This window comes from Hemitrygon akajei, chromosome 14 (genome assembly GCF_048418815.1).
Source record: "Hemitrygon akajei chromosome 14, sHemAka1.3, whole genome shotgun sequence".
NCBI classification, from domain to species: domain Eukaryota; kingdom Metazoa; phylum Chordata; class Chondrichthyes; order Myliobatiformes; family Dasyatidae; genus Hemitrygon; species Hemitrygon akajei.
This window is the reverse complement of record NC_133137.1, coordinates 88748678-88770161: the sequence shown is the minus strand read 5'-3', so window position 1 is coordinate 88770161 and position 21484 is coordinate 88748678. Positions and strand designations below refer to the sequence as shown.

Sequence of the window (21484 nt, the reverse complement as noted above, 5' to 3'; positions counted from 1 at the left end):
TCAGTTTCCTGCTCTGCAAGGAATATAGAACTAGCTTATCCAACCTCTCTCTATAACTCAGTACCTCAAATCCTGGCAACATCCTCGTTATTGTACTGGAAAGAGCCTAAAAAAGCTCCACACCTTTCATATAGAAGGGTAAGCAAGATTGAACACATTCTCTAAATGTTGCCTCAACAGTGTCCCAAACAACCTCACCATGATCTCCCTACTTTTGCTCTGACTTATGAAAGCCAGTGTGCTACAACCATTTCTCTCCATCCTTTCTAGCTGTGATTCCACTCTCAGAAAACCATGGACATGTACTCCAGGGTCTCGCTGTTCTACAACACTCCCCAATGTTCCGCTGTTCACTGTGCAAGTCCCACCTTAGTTTGACTTTCCACGATCCAATGCCTCACACTTGGCTTAATCTGCATTTTCTAATCCTTGGCCCTCTTACTCAGCTGATTGAGACTCCCCTATAATTTTGATAACCTTCATTGTCTACTGTTCCATCTATTTTAGTGTTACTAAGACAATACGACATAGGAGCAGAATTAGGTCATTTGGCCCATCGAGTCTGCTCTCCCATTCCATCATGGCTGATTTATTACCCCCTTCAAGGTCATTCTTCTATCTTTTCCCCATCGCCTTTGACACCCTTATTAAGAACCTATCAACTTCTGCTTTAAATATACCCGAGCAACACACACAAAATGTTGGAGGAACTCAGCAGGCCAGGCAACATTTTGTGTGTGTTGCTCAGATTTCCAGCATCTGCAGATTTTCTCTTGTTTGTGCTTTAAATATACCCAATGAGTTGTCCTCCACAGCCGTCTGTAGCAATGAATTCCACAGATTCACCACCCTCTGGCTAAAGAAATGCCTCCTCATCTCTGTTCTAAAGGGTTGTCCTCCTATTCTGAGGCTGTGCCCTCTGGTCCTGGACTCCCACACAAAAGGAAACATCCCTGCCACATCCATTCTATCTTAGGCCTTTCAATATTCGATAGGTTTCAATGAGATGCCCCTTCATTCATCTAAATGTGAACGAGTAAAGGTCTAAAGTGTTTTGAATTCTCATCATACAAGAACCCTTTCATTCCCAGGATCATAGTCGCTAACCTCCTCTGGAAGCTCTGCAATGCTAGCACATCCTTTCTTATACAAAGGGCCCAAAACTGCTCACTACTTCTAAATTCAGCATTAAAGAATAAACCAGTCAGCATAGAGAATGTAAAAATGACAGTTACATTTCACCATGGTGATAAAAAAAACCTTTAAAAATAAGCGCAATTAATTCTTTTGGGAGGAGGCGGTAGGGGGTGGGGGAAGGTGTGGTTCTGACAGCAAAATGCTACCGAGTGAGATAACTAAATAAATCATATCATCACAGATGTCTAAAGATCACATGATTCCTCACACTTCCAGATATCTCCTTTCCAATTCAGGTTTATTTATCAAATGTACCTTGTTGAAACATAGACAAATGCACCGTTTGCATTGACAACCAACCCACCCAATGATGTGCTGGGGGCAACGTAGCGTGCCTACAATACTTGGCAGAACACAGCAAAACTGAGCGTAACAAACAAAAACAGCAAAAACAAGCCACGTTCCTCCCACCCATCCGTGCTCACATACAGCCCTCTGACCCCAAGACAGTCCATATTCTTCGGCCTGCTGCCTCCCGTGGACCTGGACTCGGACACACAGTTCAGTGAGACCCACTCTTACTGCTCCCCCTCTGTGATCTCTGCAGCTCTTCGACTCTTTGGCCACGTGCTCACCCAACAGCCTCAAGTCCTTCCTAGCAACTTGTCTCCGCTGCCATTTTGTTCTACGTGGGTACCCGCTTCATTTTGAAGCGTCCCAGTTTGGATCCCACCGACTCATCAGGTATCTGCATTTGATTGTTTATTCATCTGCATAGATGCTGCTTGACGTACTGAGTTCCTCGATCATTTTTTATCTGTTACGCAGACATTGGGCCTATGATACAAAATGGACGAACACAAATTGACAAAACACTGTGTTCCAGTGGGTCCTCTCATACAATGACTAACTTTTTTTTCTACTGTGCTTTGCATTTACTGACTTTTTTCAGAAATTGTTTTGATGGAAAGTTTGCTCTAATTGGCCCATATTTCATGGTGGAACTACTGGGGTTTGCCACTGTTTCTGTGTGAAACTGACAATGACAGTGGGATTTCCACGGTGAACTACAGTTGCAGAAATCCCAGGTACTATAACTGGCCAGGTTGCATTCTTTGTAAAATAATCCACTGTAATCAAGGGAAATCACTTGAACTGACGTAAAGTTAAACCATTTACAGATCGGTCTCACCTTTCAAATGTTATATATAGCTGTAGGGTTTTGCTGCATAATTATTGCATAGCGAATTATCTGCTGCTAAAGAAATCATTTTATATTTGTGGAGATCTTTCAAAATGCATGGTACTTTGAAATGAAAATTAACACGTTATTTCATGTGTGTGCTGCAATATTTAATCAGTGAAATGTTTTGCTCTAATTATTTAATTTTATATATTTTTAAAATGCAATTTATAGAATTTTTGTATTTGTAGTGTACTGCTGCCGCAAAACAATGAATTTTACAAAGTAAGTCAGTGATTAGACCTGAGCAACACACACAAAATGCTAGGGCAGGCAGCATCCATGGAGATGAATAAGCAGGTGATTTTTCAGGCCGAGACCTTTCAGTGGGACTAGAAAAGAAGGGGCGAGAAGCCAGAACAAGAAGGTGGGAAAAGGGCAAGGAGTACAAGCTGGAAGGTGATAGGTGAAGCCAGGTGGGTGGGGGAGAGGCGTTGAAGTAAGAAGCTGGGACGTGATAGGTGGAAAAGGGCTAGAAGAGAGGTCTGATAGGGAGACTGGATGTTGGGAGAAAGTGAAGGAAGAGGGGCACTGGTGATAGGCAGGTGAGAAGAGAAGAGGTAGAGGGGGAAGAAAACAGTGGAAGTTTGAGAAATCAATGTTCATACCACCAGATTGGAGTCTACCCAGATGGAATAGGAGGTGTTGTTCCTCCAATCTGGGAGTGGCCTCACTGTGGCAGTAGAGGAGATCAAGGACCCAGATGTTGGAATGGGAATGGGACTGGGTATTAAAATTAAAATGGTTGGTCACTGGGCAATCCTTGTTTTTTGTAGGTGTACAGCGAAGACGTACAACAAAGGGCTCCGCCAATTTATGTCGGGTCTCATCAATGCAGAGGAGGTGACATGAGGAGTACCAGGTACAGCAGATGACCCCAACAGATACACAGCTAAAGTGTTGCCTCGCCTGGAAGGACCGTTTACAGCCCTCAATATGCTCCTCCTCCTTTCCGTTTTCTCATGGTGCATTCTCCTCTCCCATCAGATTCCCTCTTCTCTAGCCCTTTGCCATTTCCACCTACCACCTCGCGGGTTCTTACTTCATGCCCCCCCCCACCTCCACCCACCTGGCTTCACCCATCACCTGCTAGCTTGAATTCCTTGCCCTCCCTCCACCTTCTTATTCTGGCTTCTTCCTCCTTCCTTTCCCAGTCCTGATGAAGAGCCTCGGCATGAAACGCTCATTTTCATAGATGCCAGAGATGCCTAGCCTGTTGACTTCCTCCAGCGTTCTCAGTATAAACGGAGTTTTGAACATTTTTAAGGTAAAACAGATGCATTCTTGATAAGCAAGGGGGTGAAAGATTACCAAAGGGGTACAAATACTCAATGGTCTAATTCTGCTCCAGGGTCATCTCTTTAAGGAAGAAAGTTGAGGGAAATGACAGAGGTGGTGTTTGTCTTTTTAAACACAGTTGTGTGCGCCTGGAACGCATTGCCAGGTTGGAGGTGGAGACAGATACAATAGAGACATTTAAGAAACTCTTAAATAAGCACATAGATGTAAGAAAAATGAAGGATTATGTTATTTGTAGGAGGGACATCTGGACTGATAGCAGAGTAGGTTTATTAAGATTGGCAGAACATTGTGGATGATATAAACTGTGCTATCTTCTATGTCTTATGGTCTTACTGAATCCAGAGCTGGCTTGAGGTGCTTCTGCTCCCATTTCTTATGGCTCAGTGGCCACATTAGCAACAGGAGTGGAACCCAGTGCGGTCTTCTGCCGCTGTAGCCTATTCACTTCATGTTGTGTACTTAGAGATGCTCCTCTGCACACCACGGTTACTTGAGTTACATTCCCCTTCCTGTCAGCTTGAACGAGTCTGGGCATTCTCCTCTGTCCTCTCTCATTAACAAGGCATTTTCACCCACAGAACTGACACCCACTGAATATTTTGTTTTTCACTCCATTCTCTGTAAACACTATAGATCGGTGTGCGTGAAAATCTCAGGATATCAGCAATTTCAGAAATAGTCAAACCACCTCATTGAGCACAATCAGTCCACTGTCAAAGTCACTTAGATCACATTTCTTCCCCGTTCTCCTGTTTGGTCTGAACTACAACTGAACCTCTTGACCATGTCTGCATGCTTTTATGCATTGAGCTGCTGCCACATGATTGCCTGATTAGTTCTTTGCATTATCAGGGCATGCAGGTGTACCTAATAAAGTGCCTACTGAATTTATATGGCCCGTCACTGATTTATGCTCAACTTAAGAACACCTCTACATACAAACAAGCTCTTACAACATTATTAAATGTAAAACTCTGATGTAGGTACATATACACGAGGAAATCTGCAGATGCTGGAAATTCAAGCAACACACACACAAAATGCTGGTGGAACGCAGCAGGCCAGGCAGCATCTATAGGAAGAAGCACTGTCGACGTTTCAGGCCAAGACCCTTCATCAGGACTAACTGAAAGAAAAGATAGTAAGAGATTTGAAAGTAGGAGGGGGAGGGGGAAATCCGAAATGATAGGAGAAGACCGGAGGGGGTGGGGTGAAGCTAAGAGCTGGAAAGTTGATTGGCAAAAGGGATACAGAGCTGGAGAAGGGAAAGGATCATGGGACGGGAGGCCTAGGGAGAAAGAAAGGAGGAGGGGAGCACCAAAGGGATAAGGGATATGGAGAACAGGCAAGGAGTGATTGTGAGAGGGACAGAGAGAGAAAAAAGGAGAGGAAAAAGGGGGGGGGGATAAATAAATAAATAAGGGATGGGGTAAGAGGGGGAGGAGGGGCATTAACAGAAGTTACAGAAATCAATGTTCAAAACATATGTAGGTACATATGTTTGTTCCTATGAACAGCAGGATTAATTTTCACTCTCCACTTTTGATAAGTGTCCTTTCGTATAGTCTGATGTGCTTTTTATTCCATTCACTCCAGTGCTGTAGAGGCGTGGTTACCAGATCAAGCAAATATTGTGTAAAAGGGTGTTGGGTGCGTGGAATGCACTGCCAGCAAAAGTGGTAAAGATGAGAACAATAGGGTCTTTTAAGAGAATCTTAGGTACACAGAGCTTACAAAAACAGAGGGCTATTCAGTAGGGCAATTCTAGATACCTTCTAGAGTAGGTTACTTGGTCAGCACAACATTGTGGGCTGAAGGGCGTGTAACATGCTGAAGATTTCTATGTTCTATGTCCTAAAAGCGGAACTGTTTGCTACCCACTGATGGCTGTATGTGTTTGTATTTTCATTGGAAAATGTAGTGGGAGAAGACAATGAGATGTATTTTTAAGAAGGTTTTGCAGAAAGTACTTGTGAAAAGTATTGGCTGATGAAGACAATCTTAAATACATTCAGGCAGATTAAAAGCATGTGATTATTTCACAGTTCTTAAATAGTATTTTAACTAATCTCTAAACCAGCACAAGATTACCTCACCATTTTGCTCTCCTTTTAGCCTGTTTATTGTTTTTATATCTTCTTACCGTAATTTATAGTATTTTATATATTGCTGCTGCAAAACAACAAATTTCATGGCGTGTCAGTGATAATGATTCTGATGATATTCTTGGATTCCTTAGCTGAAAGTTAACACAGCAGAGTGGTAAATTACTGGCCAGTAAATCAAATGTGCCATCATCAAATTCAATGCCAGGATAATTCAGGATATTATTGGAAATTACTTCCCAACCATCCTTCTTCCATTGAGGAGTTTAGATCTGAGGGAAGTGGCTGAAAATTGGAAGCCAAGGCTTGGGAGTGAAGTTAAGGAACACTCTGAAACAGAGAAACTCTGGAACTCTCTTCTGTAAATAGCTTTCGATGAATTCAAATTTTAATTTTGAATCTGAGGTGGAAAGATCTTTATCAAAGATATGAAGTAATATGGAGCGTACCGCAGGTCACAGCAAAGTGACAGAGAAACATCGCATTTAGTGCTCGGACTGACCAACCTTCTCCTGCCCTTGCAGAGGCTTGACTCTTCGCTTCACAATTGGGAACCACATTTCATTCTGTTGGCAGCAATCTGAAACCTGTCCAGAACTTGGGAGTTCCAGATACTAGAGCTCCGAACTTTCAAATACAATTGCGACATGCACAGTGACTACAAAGCTGTGGTGAGTATGCAAAGACCCCTTCCCAGCCTGGTTATCCTCGCTTCCCCCCTCTCCCATCGGTATCAAAGCTAGAGAACGCACACCACCAGGTTTAAGGGCAGCTTCCGCTTCACTGTTATAACACTCTTGAGTGGACCATTTGTACAATAACACCGGATTCTTGATTTCTCAATCCATCTTGTCGTGGCCTTGCACCTTATTGTCTATCTGCACTGCCCTCTCTCTGTAACGGTAGCACTCTATTTTGCATTCTGCCCTTGCGATTACCTGGATGTACTTTCATGTAAAACAAAGTTTTTCACTGGATCTTAATACATGTGACAATAATAAACCAATTTCAATTAGACTAGAGGAAAATGATGCGGAAAAGTTGTGATCTCACTGGTGGGTTTGATCGAGAGCACATATTTTCCTCTCAAGAGGGTTTACCAGTAATTAGGAAAATCAGGTTTGCCAAACCAGAGGTTTAACAAAGTCAGCTTCATTCAGGTCTGATGAAAGGTCATTGGCCTGAAACATTAACTTTGTTTCTCTCATATTTAGATCTATTTATCACATGTACATCTAAACATACAGCGGAATGTGTCATTTGTGTTAACAGCCAACATACCAAAGGATGTGATGGGGGCAGCCCATGTGTCTGTACACATTCTGGCACCAAAATAGCCAGAATGCCCACGTTACTCAGCAGAACAGAACAAAGCACAACAAAACAACAACAGCAAAACAAGCCTCACCCACCCACACACACAGGGGCAGTATTCCAACCTCAGGACAAGCCCCCGGGCCTCCAGTCTCCAACTTCAGAACTTCCAATCGCCTTTGGGTTTCGTACTTTAGTATCGACTTGCTTGCCTTGCTGAGTACTTGCAACATTTTCTGTTTCTAATTCAGTTTTCCAACATCAGTATAGTTTTATTTTTGTTTCTCTAGATTGAAAAGTGTAAAGTCTGCCCAAAACACTTGTCCGTTATAACGTCAATGGCATCCTCAATGTCAGTGACAGGTATTAAAGCCATGGATTCATAGACAGACACAACACTGGCCCTTCAGGCCAACAAGTCCATGCCAAGCAATAAATATCCAATCATATTTACACAGGGTAGGTTTAGAGGGATCTGGCCCAAATGGAAGCAAATTATATTATTGTAAATTAGCATCCTAGTTGGCGTGGATGAGTTGTGTCAAAAGCCCTGTTTCCATGCTGTATATAATAACACACAGGAGCAGAATTAGCTCACTCAGCCCACTGAATCTGCTCTGCCATTTGATCATGGCTAATTTATTAACCCTCTCAATCCCATTCTCCTGCCTTCTCCCTGTAACTTTTGATACCCTTACAAATCAAGAACATATAAATCTCCACTTTAATTATACCCAGTTACCTGGCCTCCACAGCCGTCTGTGGCATTGAATTCCATAGATTCACCACCCTCTGGCTAAAGAAATACTTCCTCACCTGTTCTAAAGGGACATCTTTGTATTGTTAAGCTGTGCCCTTTGGATCTAGACTCATCCACTAAAGGAAATATCCTCTGTACATCCACTCTTATGGATACACTCAATCCACACACACTCTTATGAATTGATTCAACCCAACACATTCTCTGGCTTCCTGCCCCTTCCTTTCCAGTCCTGATGAAGGGTTTCAAGTCGAAATGTCAGCTCCCTATGCCTCTCCACAGATGCTGCCCAGTTCCTCCTTCGTTTTGTTTGTGTTGCTCTAAACTCATTTTATTCTCCCCAGTTTCATCGACTCATTCTACCACTCATTTACACACTGTGGACAACTTATAGGGGCAATTAACCTATAAACCCCAGTAGGTCTTGGGATGTAGGAGAAATCCAGAGGACCCCGAGGAGGCTCACGCAGGTGGTCACGGGGAGAATGTGCAAACTCCGCACGGCCAGTACTCAAGGTCATACTGAGCTTTGGTCATTACAATTCTACCAGCTGTCTCACTGTACTGCCCTCTTTTATCTATGGACAGCGGCAACATAAGTCACACCCTGGTTGCACTAGGTCAGGGTAGAGTCATAGACTGGATGTAATACAGTTTTCATCAGAACTATATCAGTGATTCAATGAAGACACAGCAGCCGACAAAAGGTCCTCACACTTCGGCCAGGACAGCTTCCACTCTGCTGTTAGCAGACTTTTGAATGGGCCTCTTGTATGTTACGAGGGTACATGAGACAATAATAAACCAATACCAATCACCACTGCGTCATTGGCCAGGGTCGGCACAGCAGCCTAATGATTTACAGTGCCAGCTTTATGATTGGGGTTTAATTCCTGCCGCTGTCTAAAAGGAATTTGTATGTTCTCCTCATGACTGCATACTTCAGTTTCCTGCGAGTGCTCCGCCTCCTCCTACATTCCAAAGACAGATGGGTCAGAGTTTGTACGCTGTGTGGATGCTATGTTGGGCCCAAAAGGATTGTGGCACTTGTGGGAGGCTCCCAGCACATCCTGAAACTGTGTTGATCATTGGCGCAAGCCACACATTTTCAAATGTTCAAAGGTCAAGTTTAATGTCAGAGGAATGTATACAATATACATCCTGAAATGCTTTTGCTGTATTTTTCAGTGTTTATGTGACAAATAAAGCTAATATTTAATCTTTCCTCTATCTCTGAGCTTGCATCTTAATCCATTTTTAGTTTCCTTGTGCCCAGCGAAGGAGCAACTTGCATTTGTATATCACCTGCCACAACCCTACCAATTCCTCACTGTCAATGAAGTCGAAAGTGCAACAAACTCCATAATGTGTAAGTCAGAGGAAACATAATGGACTTCAGCAATCTCTCGTCAGGACGAAGGGTCTTGGCCCGAAAAGTCGACAGCGCTTCTCCCTGTAGATGCTGCCTGGCCTGCTGCATTCCACCAGCATTTTGTGTGTGTTCCATTAAATGGTACCTGGATCACAGCCCTCCCAAGGTCTGTCTGTGATCTTCAGAGATGCTCTTCTGCATACCCCGGTGTAACTTGAGGTTATTTGAATTACTGTCGCCTTCCCATCAGCTTGAATCAGCCAAGCCATTCTCCTTTGACCTCTCTCATTAACAAAGTGTTTTCACCCATTCTCTGGATAATATTCTCTGTAAATTCTAAATACTGCTGGGCATGAAAACCCCGGGAGATCAGCAGTTTCTGAGATACTCAAACCACCCCGCCTGAAACTAATAAACAATCCACAGTCAAAATCACTTGGATCGTATCTCTTCCTCATTCTGATGTTTGGTCTGAACCTCTTGACCATGTCCACATGCTTTTATGCCACGAAGTGCTGCCTCATGATTGACTGATTAGATATTTGCATCAACGAGCAGGTGTACGGATGTACCTAATAAAGTAGCTACCAAGCATATGCTGTGTCTTTGTACGTGTGACAATGATAAACCAATCCCAATATTCTTGGCTAATTTGTTGTCTGCAACTCTGGAGGAGACAAGATTGAGTTTGCCTGAAAGGCCGCTATCCTTCAGAAAGAAGAGGTTTATTTTTCTGCACAAACTAGACAAGGATTAGCCAGCGCTGCCAATAAAGTTGAAGTTGAGTTTACTGTGAAATGCACCATATGACATAGGAGCATGGCCCATCAATTCTGCTCTGCCATTCAATCATTGCTGATTTGTTTTCCCTCTCAACACCATTCTCCTGCCTTCTCCCCATAACTTTTGACACCCTTACTAATCAATAACCTATCAACCTCCACTTTGGACTTTCCACAGCAATCTGTGGTAATGAATTCCACAGATTCACTACCCCCTGACTAAAGAAATTCCTCCTCATCTCTGTTCTAAAGTTAACGTCCTTGTATTCAGAAGCTGTGCCCCCAGTCCTACACTCTACCACTACTGGAAACATCCTCTCCACATCCACTCTATCTACACCTTCCAATATTTAGATTTTTGCATATATGCACGAGCTCGCGCGTGCACAGATGCTAACGAAAAACTCAGTTGCAGCAGCATTCACAAGAAGAACAAATTAAATATTAAACTATACGCAAATTTTTTTACAATAAAGAACATAATTAGAACAAAATAAAAGTCCATTTTATTGCAAAGTGATCATGGTGTTGCTAAACTGTAGTGATTAGAATTGTAAAGACACAAAATGCTGGCAGAACTCAGCAGGGCAGACAGCATCTATGGGAGGAGGTAGTGACGACGTTTCGGGCCGAAACCCTTCATCAGGAGTGAAGTAACATGAGTGATGGAGGGTTTCGGCCCGAAACATCGTCACTACCTCCTCCCATAGATGCTGTCTGGCCTGCTGAGTTCTGCCAGCATTTTGTGTTTTTATTTATTTCCAGCATCTGCAGATTCACTTGTGATTAGGGTTGTGCTGTTTAATTCGAAAGCTGAAATGTTGAAGGGAAGTAGTTGTTGCTGAACCTGGTGGTGTGACACCTCAGGCTTCTGTACCTCCTCCTCAATGGGAACAGCAAAACATTTTCATTCTCAAAGGGAGTTTTAAACAGCAGTCTTTATTTGGGAGCCCAGAGGGTTGCCGGGCTTGGATCTGCTTGTTATAGGTTCTTGATTAGCAAGGGTGTCAAAAGTTGCAAGGGGAAGGCAGGAGAACGGGGTCGACAGGGAAGATAAATCAGCCGTGATGGAATGGCAGAGCAGACAATGAGCAAAATGGCTAGCTCTTCACTTGTGCTCTATGGTCTTGTATTGTGATCCTGATGTTCTCGAGTTAAATACTACACAAATTATGAGAAATCAAAGCAGGAGTTGGCCAGGTGATGGTCCAAGCTGCTGAATATGAACATGGCTGATCTAAGCCTGGCTTAGGATCCTCTTTCCTTCTTCTGTCTTATAACCCTTTACTGCTTGCATATCAGAAATCCATCTGCCTTGGCCATGAGTGCTTCCCAAGATCCTCGAAGCAGAGAAGTCCAAAGATTCTTTGGACATGCTTCGGGGGAAGAGGGTCTGCCTTAACTCTGTCTTAAATGAACAATGTTTTATTCTGAAATTATGCCCCCTAGTTCTGGATTGTCTTAAGGTTCTGAACTCCTCTCTGTACCTAGATCAATTGTTTCCGACCTGGGGTCCACAGATGCCTTGGTTAATGGTTCATGGCATAAAGAAGCTCGGGAACGCCTGATCAAGGGTAAGACTTATACAGTGAAGGGTAGGGCACTGAGGAGTACAGTGGGGAACGGATCTGGGAATACAGGTACATAATTCTTTGAAAGTGGCACCACTGGTAAATAAGATTGTAAAGAAAGCTCTTGGCACATTGGCCTTCACTCATCAGAGTACTGAGTACAGGAGTTGCAATGTTATGTTGAAGTTGCATAATACATTGGTGAGGCCAAATTTGGAGTATTTTATGTGGTTTTGGTCAACTGTCTACAGAAAAGACATCAATAAGATCAAAAGAGTACAGAGTGAATTTACAAGGCTGTTGCTGGGTCTTGAAGACCTGAGTCACAGGGAAAGGTTGAATAAGTAACGTAATTCTCGGCAGTTTCTAGAGTAGGTTACGTGGTCGGCACAACGTTGTGGGCCTGTGATGTGCTGTAGATTTCAATGATTTTATGAAGTTGGGACTTTTTCTCTGGAACGTAGGAGAATGAGGGGAGATCTGATTGGGGTATACACAGTTCTAAGAGGTATAGATGGGGTAAATGCTAGCAGGCTTTTTCCACTAAGGTTGGGTGAAATTCGAACTAGACGTCATACGTTAAGGGTGAAGGGTGAAATCTTTAAGAACTTCTTCACTCAGAGGGGCTGAGAGCATGGAATGAGCTGCCAACAAAAGTGGTTGATGTGGGTTTGATTGCAATCTCTTCACACCTCCACTTCTGGCCCTTTGAGGCAGAGTGAAAATATGCTGGGGATGGTCAAGGGGCCAGAGTCCACAGAGTCTTGACCAGAGTCATGGATGGGAGGGGTATGGACGGCTTTGATCCAGGTGTGTTCTCCCCGTCAAAGCACGGACCAGCAAGCTCAAAGACAGCTTCTCACCCACCGTTATAAGAAGGGTCACCTAATACCAGCAGATTGACTCTTGACCTCACAATCTTCATCTTTACAGCCTTGCACGTTATTGTCCACCTGCACTGCACGTTCTCCATAACCTACTCTGCATTCTGTTTACCATTACCTTCTACTAGCTCAATGCACTGATGAAATGAATTGATCTGTATGAACTGCAAGGAAGACCCTTTTTTCCCCCCCCTGTGTATTTTGGTACACGTGACCAATTTACCTGATTTCTCCTACCACAGGCGCTGCTCTGAGAACTAAACAGGCTCTGTTTAGGATTTTCAGCATCAGCAGTATCTTGCTTCACGATTTTTTCTGCCCTATGCCCCGAGGTGACTGCGGTTCGGCGCCCAGCCACCCGAAATCATTGACCGGTCACTGGGACCTCAGTTGCCCGTTTACAAAGCAATATGGCTCAAAGCCATTCAGCCGCCGTGAAGCGCCCATCAGTAAAGGGCAGGTGTCCTCAACTTGACAGGAATTTTATTAGTACCATCAATCAGTCATACAGAGAAAACTTGGGCTAAAGTAGCAGTTGACGGTGAAACAATGAGCTTGCAGGAATTTTGACTTCAACAACTCGACATTGAGCGTATAGGTACTGAGACCGTTCAACTCCTTTGGCTTCAACATTTTTTCCTTACAAATCATACACAACTCTGTTAGTAATTCCAATAACATTTTCCATCAAAACACACTACCATGTTTGTGTATTAACAATTGTTTACACATTACACATATTAGAGAAACACTACGCTATACATGGCAGGAACTTAGAATTTCGCTCCACGCAATTCACATACTGTATTTGGTTTACAAATTCGTGAAAGAAACAGCCATCTGGATATTTCCAGCGAAATAACATTTGAAAAAAAAAGGCGAAAGCAGTTCCGAAAAAGAGATCGAGTGCAAGGTCTCACCAGTGCTGGAAGCGAGTCGGAAGAAAAGCACGAATCTGCAGAGACTCCCCTCTTGCGGTCCGCTGGGTTTCGAGTTAACTCTCGTAACATGTGTCCAAGTGCAACTACAGCTAACACCCGAAACCCACTTCTCCCGCACCGATTGGTTCCCCGGAGGACGCTGGGGAGCCTGTTTGAACCGTGCCTTTTCGCGATTGGGCGACGGAGCTGCCAATCAGGCGATGTCACGCTCGACCACCGACTTGAAATTGATACTGAAATGTGCAAGTGTCCTCTCTCTCGGTGTCTTGCAGTCTCAAGTCTTTTTACAGGGACCTCCTCGAGAAGTGGATTTCATTTTGAGTTTTAATTAACTTTTCCACAGCACCAAATGCAGCAAGTACAGGGATATAGAGAGACAGAGTCAAATCCCAAACATCGGATATGTGAGATTCCAACATAGGATATATATTTAAGAGCACTGTCATATATATTAGAAAATAATCCTAATATCTATCTATTTATCAATGAGATTTACAGGAAGAAGGTGTTTCCCTCTTGGCATTGCTGTCAGCCGCACCTCTAAGAGTGGCCTTTAGATCAGCTGCAGGGTAAATATGTACATCGACTTGAAACCTTTACTCGTAGTTGCTCCCCCCCCCCCCCTCGGTTCTGGAGTTCGTAATCTTAAATTAAATTCATTGGGATATTATATAAATAATATTTGGAGGTCATAATGTAAACATCTCTACAATATTTTAAAGCGGCAATCTAAAATGTTTATATGCTTAAAGTTCAAAGTAAATTTATTATCGAAGTATGTATATGTCACCATATACCCCCCTGATATGCGATATTTAGTAACCCATGCTATAGTCTAAAATGGTATCAAGGAATGTTACGGGGGAGGGGAGATTCTGCAATGTGAAATATTACATTGCTATATCGGACCTTTTCTCCCGGAGCGAGTACACTCGCTTCAGCGTGGTTTACAGCTTTATAAAGTGCAGTCGGCGTTTCCTGTTGTGCCAGTGCAACGCCGGGCACCGTTTCCCCCTCAAACTCTGCGGCGCAGATTAAAAAAGAGACACAGAGTGGGTTTGCACTTGTAAGATGCTCTCCAAACGGAGCATCTGTCTTCGCGAGAAAGCCCACGCACGGGGGCGAAGGAACTGGATCGAAGGCGAGCCGCCTGCCAGAACCCCGCCTCCACACGCCGTGATGCACCTGGAGTCCGCGATTTCGGAGAGGGGCTGCAGGAGACTGAAGTGTCGAGCTTAGAGTGCGGGTTAACACATGATCCATCACTTTGCTGCAAGGGATGGCGAAAAATGTAAAATAAACGGGAACATAAGGCGTTGAGAACACCCAGTGGGTCAGGCAGCATCTGCGGCGAAAGAGTCAATGACATCACTTCAAACGCTGACTTTGCAGATTTCCATTTCTGCACGTTTGAGTGCCGCATCCGCACTATACGTTAATACGATCAATTTAAAATAAAGTATAAACACATTCAGCACCTTCGAATCGGTGTCGGTTTCCCACAACCGGACTAACAGTTGATACGATGCAGTTAAGTTCATTTGATAATTCGTTTGGGGTGTAGAACTCCCGACTGGAAACTCGATGAATTTTGGGGTTGGAAGGGCTCCTGACAATGTTTAGAGTTTTTCTTAAACTGTGCAGCATAAAAACACTGTGGCTACAAATCTGGAAAATTGTAGCCGTAGTTATTGCAGTTGAAAAGTTACGATATCTTTGTTGGAAAATATGACTTGAGTTTACCAGCCGGCTGCGTGTGCTAAGTTTCCGGTGTTTGTATTTCACTCTGAAGTTAACGTGAGTTTGCCTTGAGATTCTCGGGTCTGTGGTGCTGACGGTGATAAATTCGATGGAAAAAGAGCCAATCACCAGCCTAGCAGGGGGTGGCGAGGAAATTGACTTGGTGGGCAAAGTTTTCAGGAGCCGTGGGTTGGGAAAAGGGGACTTTTTAAACCAAAAAGAAATCAAAGGATTCTTCAGAGACACAAGAGGTTCTGTAGATGCTGGAAACCTTGAACAAAACAAACAACATGCTGGAGGAACTCAGCAGGTTAGGCAGCTTCTCTGGAGGGCAGCGGTCTATGTTTCAGACTAGGACCCCTTCATCAGGACTGGAAAGGAAGGGGGGCAGAATCCAGTATAGGAGGGTGGGATCTCCTTCTCCTCCTACTGCCCCCTTCCTTTCCAGTTCTGATGGAGGATCTTGGCCCGAAACGCTGACTCCTTATCTTCTCCATAGATGCTGCCCGACCTGCTGAGTAGCTCCAGCATTTTGTGTGTGTTGCTTGGGAAGGTATTCTTGCACTGTCTGCAGAAACCCTGGAGTTGCTCCCAGAGCCGTGTGCGGGAAGGGCCGCAGACATGGGAGACCAATTGGCCCTTCAGTTCTGTCCCGCTATTCAATGAGATGATCTGTGAGCCAGAGTAAAAAGCAAACTAGGAGGAATCCAGCAGGGACAAGAGAGACTGAGATGGACAGCCGACATTTCGGGCCAAGACCCTCCACTTGAAAGTCCTTGCCTTCTGCCCCACCTTCTCTGACAGTCTGTCTCTCCTATCACCTTCCAGCGTGTACTCTCCCCACCATCTCGTTCTGACTTCCGCTCCCTTCCTTTTCAGTCCTGAATTATGGTCTGGGCCAGAAACATTGACTGTTTCTTCATTTCCATAGGTGCTACCTGACCTGTTGAGTTGCTCCAGCATTTTGTGTGTTTTCCTTTGAATTTACAGCATCTGAAGAATTTTTTGTTCCCTGATTGCTATTCGCCGAGAACAATTCCAAAATTTCCAGCGTGCTCTTGATGTAACAGTGGTTCTAAACTTCCAGCTGGAGCCCCTGTCTCTAGTTTTTTAGGCTGCATGCCCTGGTGCCAGATTCTCCATGGCAACACCCTCCATGGATCCACCATTAATATCTCAAAATCTTCAGAAGTCCCAAGTTCATCCCAAATCCATTTCACAGTATCTGTAGAGGGAACAGTCTTAAAGGCTGGGTAAACTGTGGCGAACAGGAACACTAGAAGCAGTGATGGACCATTTGGTATTTGGCACCTGGTCCACCAGAGACCAGCTTCAGCCTTCACTGCTGTCTCTTTGTGCCAACACCACATCCTTCAGTTGCCTCTAATGTACAAAAATCTATTGGTTTTATTGGATATATATATCTATTGGCACCATATTTAGCATCCAAGCCTGCAATATCCTCTTGTATAAGGAATACCAAAGATTCAGGAATCTTGGAGTCAGTCTCAGAGCTCTCTGAAAGTGGCCTCTCTAGTAGATATGGTGGCAAAGAAGGTGTATGGCATGCTTGCTTTCATTGGTGGGGCATTGAGTACAAGAGCCAGGAAATCAGGTTGCAGCTGTTTCAAACTTTGGTTAGACTCCTCTGGAGTACTGTGTGCAGTTCTTGTTGTCCCGTTACAGGAAGGGTGTGGAGACTTTGGACAGAGTGAACAAGGGATTTACCAGGAAGCTTTCTAGATGAGCTATAAGGAGAGGTTGGACATGCAGGACTTGGTTGGGGGAAGGCAGCACATTTCTGCTTCAAAGCCTTGAAGAAAGAGAAGAAAGCCGTGGTTGTGGAGGAGGTGTCAGGGACAGAGCAGGAGCACTACAGGGTGAAAGCAGTGGCATGGGGCCATCAGGGAAGCTGGACAACATGGGAAGGCACCATCAACAGGTGATTCAGCTGGTCTGACCTGTGGAAGGACTCACAAGCCAGACTCAGCTTCCTCATCAGGGCAACCTGTCCCCAAAATCTTGGGCAGTGAAGATAGCTGCCCCCTGTATGATACCACCAGTGCCAACCTCCAACACATCCTAGCAGGAGGCAAGACTGCGTTGTCCCAAGGGCAGTACAGAGGGCGACACAACCAGGTCCTAAAATTGCGGGTGGGGATCCTAGAGACCTGCAGGTGGGATGTGAGAAGAGACCTTTCCCCAGTGGGACGAGAACTCATCACATTTGTTAAGGCATCTGCCCAGACATAGTACTGTGGTCCACGGCTGGCAGGACTGTCCTCCTCATTGAGCCAACCATCACATGGGAGGAAGGAGTGGAGGCTGCCAATGAGCGGAAGAGGCTAAAGCACTCAGATCTGGCAACTGAGTGTAAGGAAGTTGACTGGAGGACCACCATCTACGCTGTGGAGGTACAATGCCCAGGGCAGTGACTGGAGTGAGGCTCGGCAGGGGTGCACCAGAGAGTTGGCTGAAGAGGCAGAGTAGGGCAGCTTTTGGCTGTGGCTGAGGAGGAAGGACAGAAATTTAAGGACTGACTAACCCCACTGAAAGCTGCAGGGGTGGCAGAGAGATGCCCTCCCACTGCTGCCCCACCAGGAGGTGTACCAGAGCTAAGGGAGCGAAACACCAATGAATGGTGGTCCCTGGCTGATGACCCCGCAGCTGAAGCAAGGGCCCTGTTGGAGGTCCGCCAGGCAGCAACGCTGAAGATGAAACATCTTCCTGTAAGTCTCACTGAGAGGCAGAGTTTGAGTAGTAGTAGTCTTGTAAGCTGCTGACAAAGGTCTCAAACAGCCAGGTTCACGAACAGTTATTACCCTTCAATCATCAGGCTACCGAACCAGAATGGATAACTTCACTCACCTCTAAACCAAACTGATTACAGAATCCATGGACAGCCTTTGAGGGACTGTACAGCTCATGTTTTCAGTATTATTATTTCTATTTGTATAATTTGTCTTCTTTTGCAGGTTGGTTGTTTGTCCGTCTTAGTGTGTAATTTTACATTAATTCTATTATAATTCTTTGTTTTACTGTGAATAAAGAAAATTAAGCTCAGGGTAGTGTATTGGGACATGTACATACTTTGATAATAAATTTACTTTGAACTTTGGGTAGACAGAATCTTTCTCCCAGGGTAGGGAGAAATGCAAGACACTATTGGACATTGATAATGTAGAATACTGCAAGTCCAGTTCACTGGTTCATTGGCGGGGGAGCTGTGTGGCCTCTGTTGTTGTGTGTACCGTTCCCTCGTACCGTGGGATTGCCTTTTCAGCCGCCCGGGGAGGGGGCAGAGACGTGGAGGACGCGCCAGAGTCCTTGTGGGGTGGCACCTCCTGTCGGTGCTGTCCTCTGGTGCTTGCTCGGTGGAGGACCAGCTGGATCGTGTTCGTCTGCGGCTGCACGGGCACGTGATGAGCAACTGCTGCGTGCTGGCTCTTGCAGAAACATGGCTGCGGGACAACACTCCGCTCACCATCAATCGACAAACTCAGGGATTTAGGATGTAGTGTTTTTTTTGTTTGTGACTGTATGTTCATCTGCTATTGTAATCGTGCTGAGTGTGACTGTTGGTACTGTACTTTGGTGCACAGCGGGAACAACAGCCCTAGAGGAACGCTGTTTCGTTTGGCTGTATTCATGTGTATGATTGATTGACAATCAAACTTGAACTTGAATGATATTCCAAATGCTAAGAGGGACGTATTTAAGGTAAAAGAGGGAAAATATGAAGGAGATGTGCGGGACAAGTTTTTTACCCAGAGAGTGGTGGGTGCCTGGAACGGACTGTGGGGATAGTGGTAGACCCAGACATTAATTCAGATTCATTTGTTCATCACCTGTATATCGAAATGGATTGTACTAACAACCAACACAACTTAAGGGCAGCCCGTAAATGTCACCGCACATTCCAGCACTAACACAACAAGTCCACAGTGTTTATGAGGCTATTAGCTGGTTCCATGTATATGCAGGGAATGGAGTGCTATGCAGGCAGAAGAGATTTAGTTCATTTTATCATGACGTTCAGCATAGACTTTGTGGGCTGAATGGCCTGTTCTTGTGCTGCACTCTTCTATTCAGCATCCTCTGGATGAATTTTTTTCTCTCATCTCCTGAATGATGCTTTCTTATTCTGACACTGCAATCTCTATTCTTGTTGTCAAGACCCAGGGAAACATTATCCCTCCTCCTACCCTTTTGACTCCCTAAGAGTTTTGTCTGTTCCAGTCAGGTCATCTTGTATGCTTCTCTAAGAAGGCTGCTGCCTGGATTACTAAGTATGAGCTCAGCAGAAAAGATTTGGTTTAATCTGACACTGCGGTTGGCAAAGGGCCTGTTACTGTGTTGCTTAAATATCTCCCCATGGGGCAGTCCCACCCCTATTGCAGAAATAGGAAGAGCGAAGAGATGGATTGGTTGTTGGCTTGAGAGGAGAGCTGTGACTGGTTAACCTACATTTGGCTTATTGTTTCATCTCCGATGGGAATTGTCTGCTTTGTTTCAATTAAAAGGGGAATATTACATTAATTTTTATTGTTAATGAGTTTGAGATGTCAGTTGATTATTTGTTATTGAATGCCCAATATGTGAATGAGTTTGCCTTCCAGTCCTGCTATACTGAATGTGTCAACATCTTGGGCCAAGACCCTTCATCAGCATTTGATTGCGGGAGACACAGAGAGAATAGATGGTTTCTTCTCTCCAGGGTGGAGATGTCTGATTCTAGTGTGCATGCATTTAAGGTGAAAGGTGATAAATCCAAATAAGATGTGTATGGACATTTAAGGGTCTCTTAGACAGGCCATGAATGAGCAGAAATGGAGGGATATAGAGATTGTGTAGGAAGGAGGGATTATTTTAATTGAGCATTTGATGACTAATTTAATTAGTTCATCACAACATTGTGAGCCAAAGGGCACGTTCCTATGCTGTAGTGTTCTATGTTTGATGTTCATTTAGGAGAGACTAGATAAGCTCAGTTTGTTTTCCCTGGAAATGATGAGGCTGAGGGTGGACCTGACAGTGGAATCTTCAATTCCATCATGGGGATGCCCTGTTGGTTGCCATTAGGAATTAGTTCAAGATAACATGGTGCTTACGATACCATCAAACTGGGTGAACAGCCAATCACATTTACAAATTCTTACAGAGCCAATCAGAAAGCAAAAGAGCACTATTTAAAATTCATTAAATACTATGCAGAGTGTTAAATAAACATTGGAATATGCTCATATTATTAAGACAGAGGCAACAGCATCAATAAACATGCTTTATAAAAATAAATCTGTTAGGTTTTGAAATACTTATTTGGGAAATCTAGAATCCGCACACAGTTATCCTTAACGCCAAACATTTTGTTAAGTTGTAATTATAGATACACACACATCATTCAACAAAGTGGAAGATTTTCAGAGTATTTTACAGTGAGTTTATTTCATAAATGCTATAGGGGCAGTGCACAAGCTCCCGTCTATATCAACGGTGTCGTAGTTGAGTGGGAGAGAGCTTTACATTCTTAGTAGTGAACATCACCAATAACCTGTTCTACTCTAACTGTAAGAAAGCTCAGTAATACCTCTACTTCCTCAACAGGCTAAAGAAATTTGTCATGTCCCCATTAATCCCCATTACACACCTATCTGAATGCATAATGGATTGCTGTGACAACTACTCCGCACAACTATCAGGCGGAAGACACAAAAGCCTGAAAGCAGGCACCACCAGGATCAAGGACGACTTCTATCCCATTGTTATCAGACACTTGAACAGACCTCTTGTATATTAAAGTTGAACTCCTGATCCCGCAATCTATCTTGTCATGGCCCGTGCACATTAATGACTGCCTGCATTACACTTTCCCTGTAACTCTGAAAACAATATTCTACATTCTGTTGTTGTTTTCCTTTGTACAACCTCAATTTGAGATGACCTGTGTGGATGACATGCAAACCTATGTGTTTCACTATATTTCAGTACATGTGACAACAAGAAGTGAGCTCCAAATCCATTTCCAAAAGGTGGTAAAGTGATAACCCACTGACAGCAGCTTGGACTTCTGACCTTATACTCTGGATGCACAAAAAGGGGTGAAGCAGTTGCCAATTTCATAGTGTGAAGCTTATAGATTTTCTGTCATTATTAATGCAAAATCCAAGTCAGTGTTGCTAATGTTCACCGTGACCATGTTAAGTACAGGCAGTGGAGGGTTAATGGTCAGTACAATTGCTTCCTTTGTGCTGATCTAACTCTGTAATAATTTGGAAGGTTAACAGTGATAATTTAATTCAGGTATACCATATATTCTTGTTTACAGTTTCTTTA

At 44.0% G+C, this 21484-nt stretch overlaps 1 protein-coding gene across 1 annotated transcript in view; it reads right to left on the bottom strand.

Annotated features, from left to right (window-relative positions):
• The window catches only part of prkcq (protein kinase C, theta), a 123731-nt gene extending 110248 nt beyond the window's left edge, over positions 1 to 13483 (bottom strand). Inside the window, exon 1 of the mRNA XM_073066531.1 lies at positions 13391 to 13483. The gene's annotated coding sequence lies outside the window, so the exon portion shown is untranslated. The remainder of the gene's footprint in view (positions 1 to 13390) is intronic.
• Positions 13484 to 21484: the final 8001 nt, after the last annotated feature.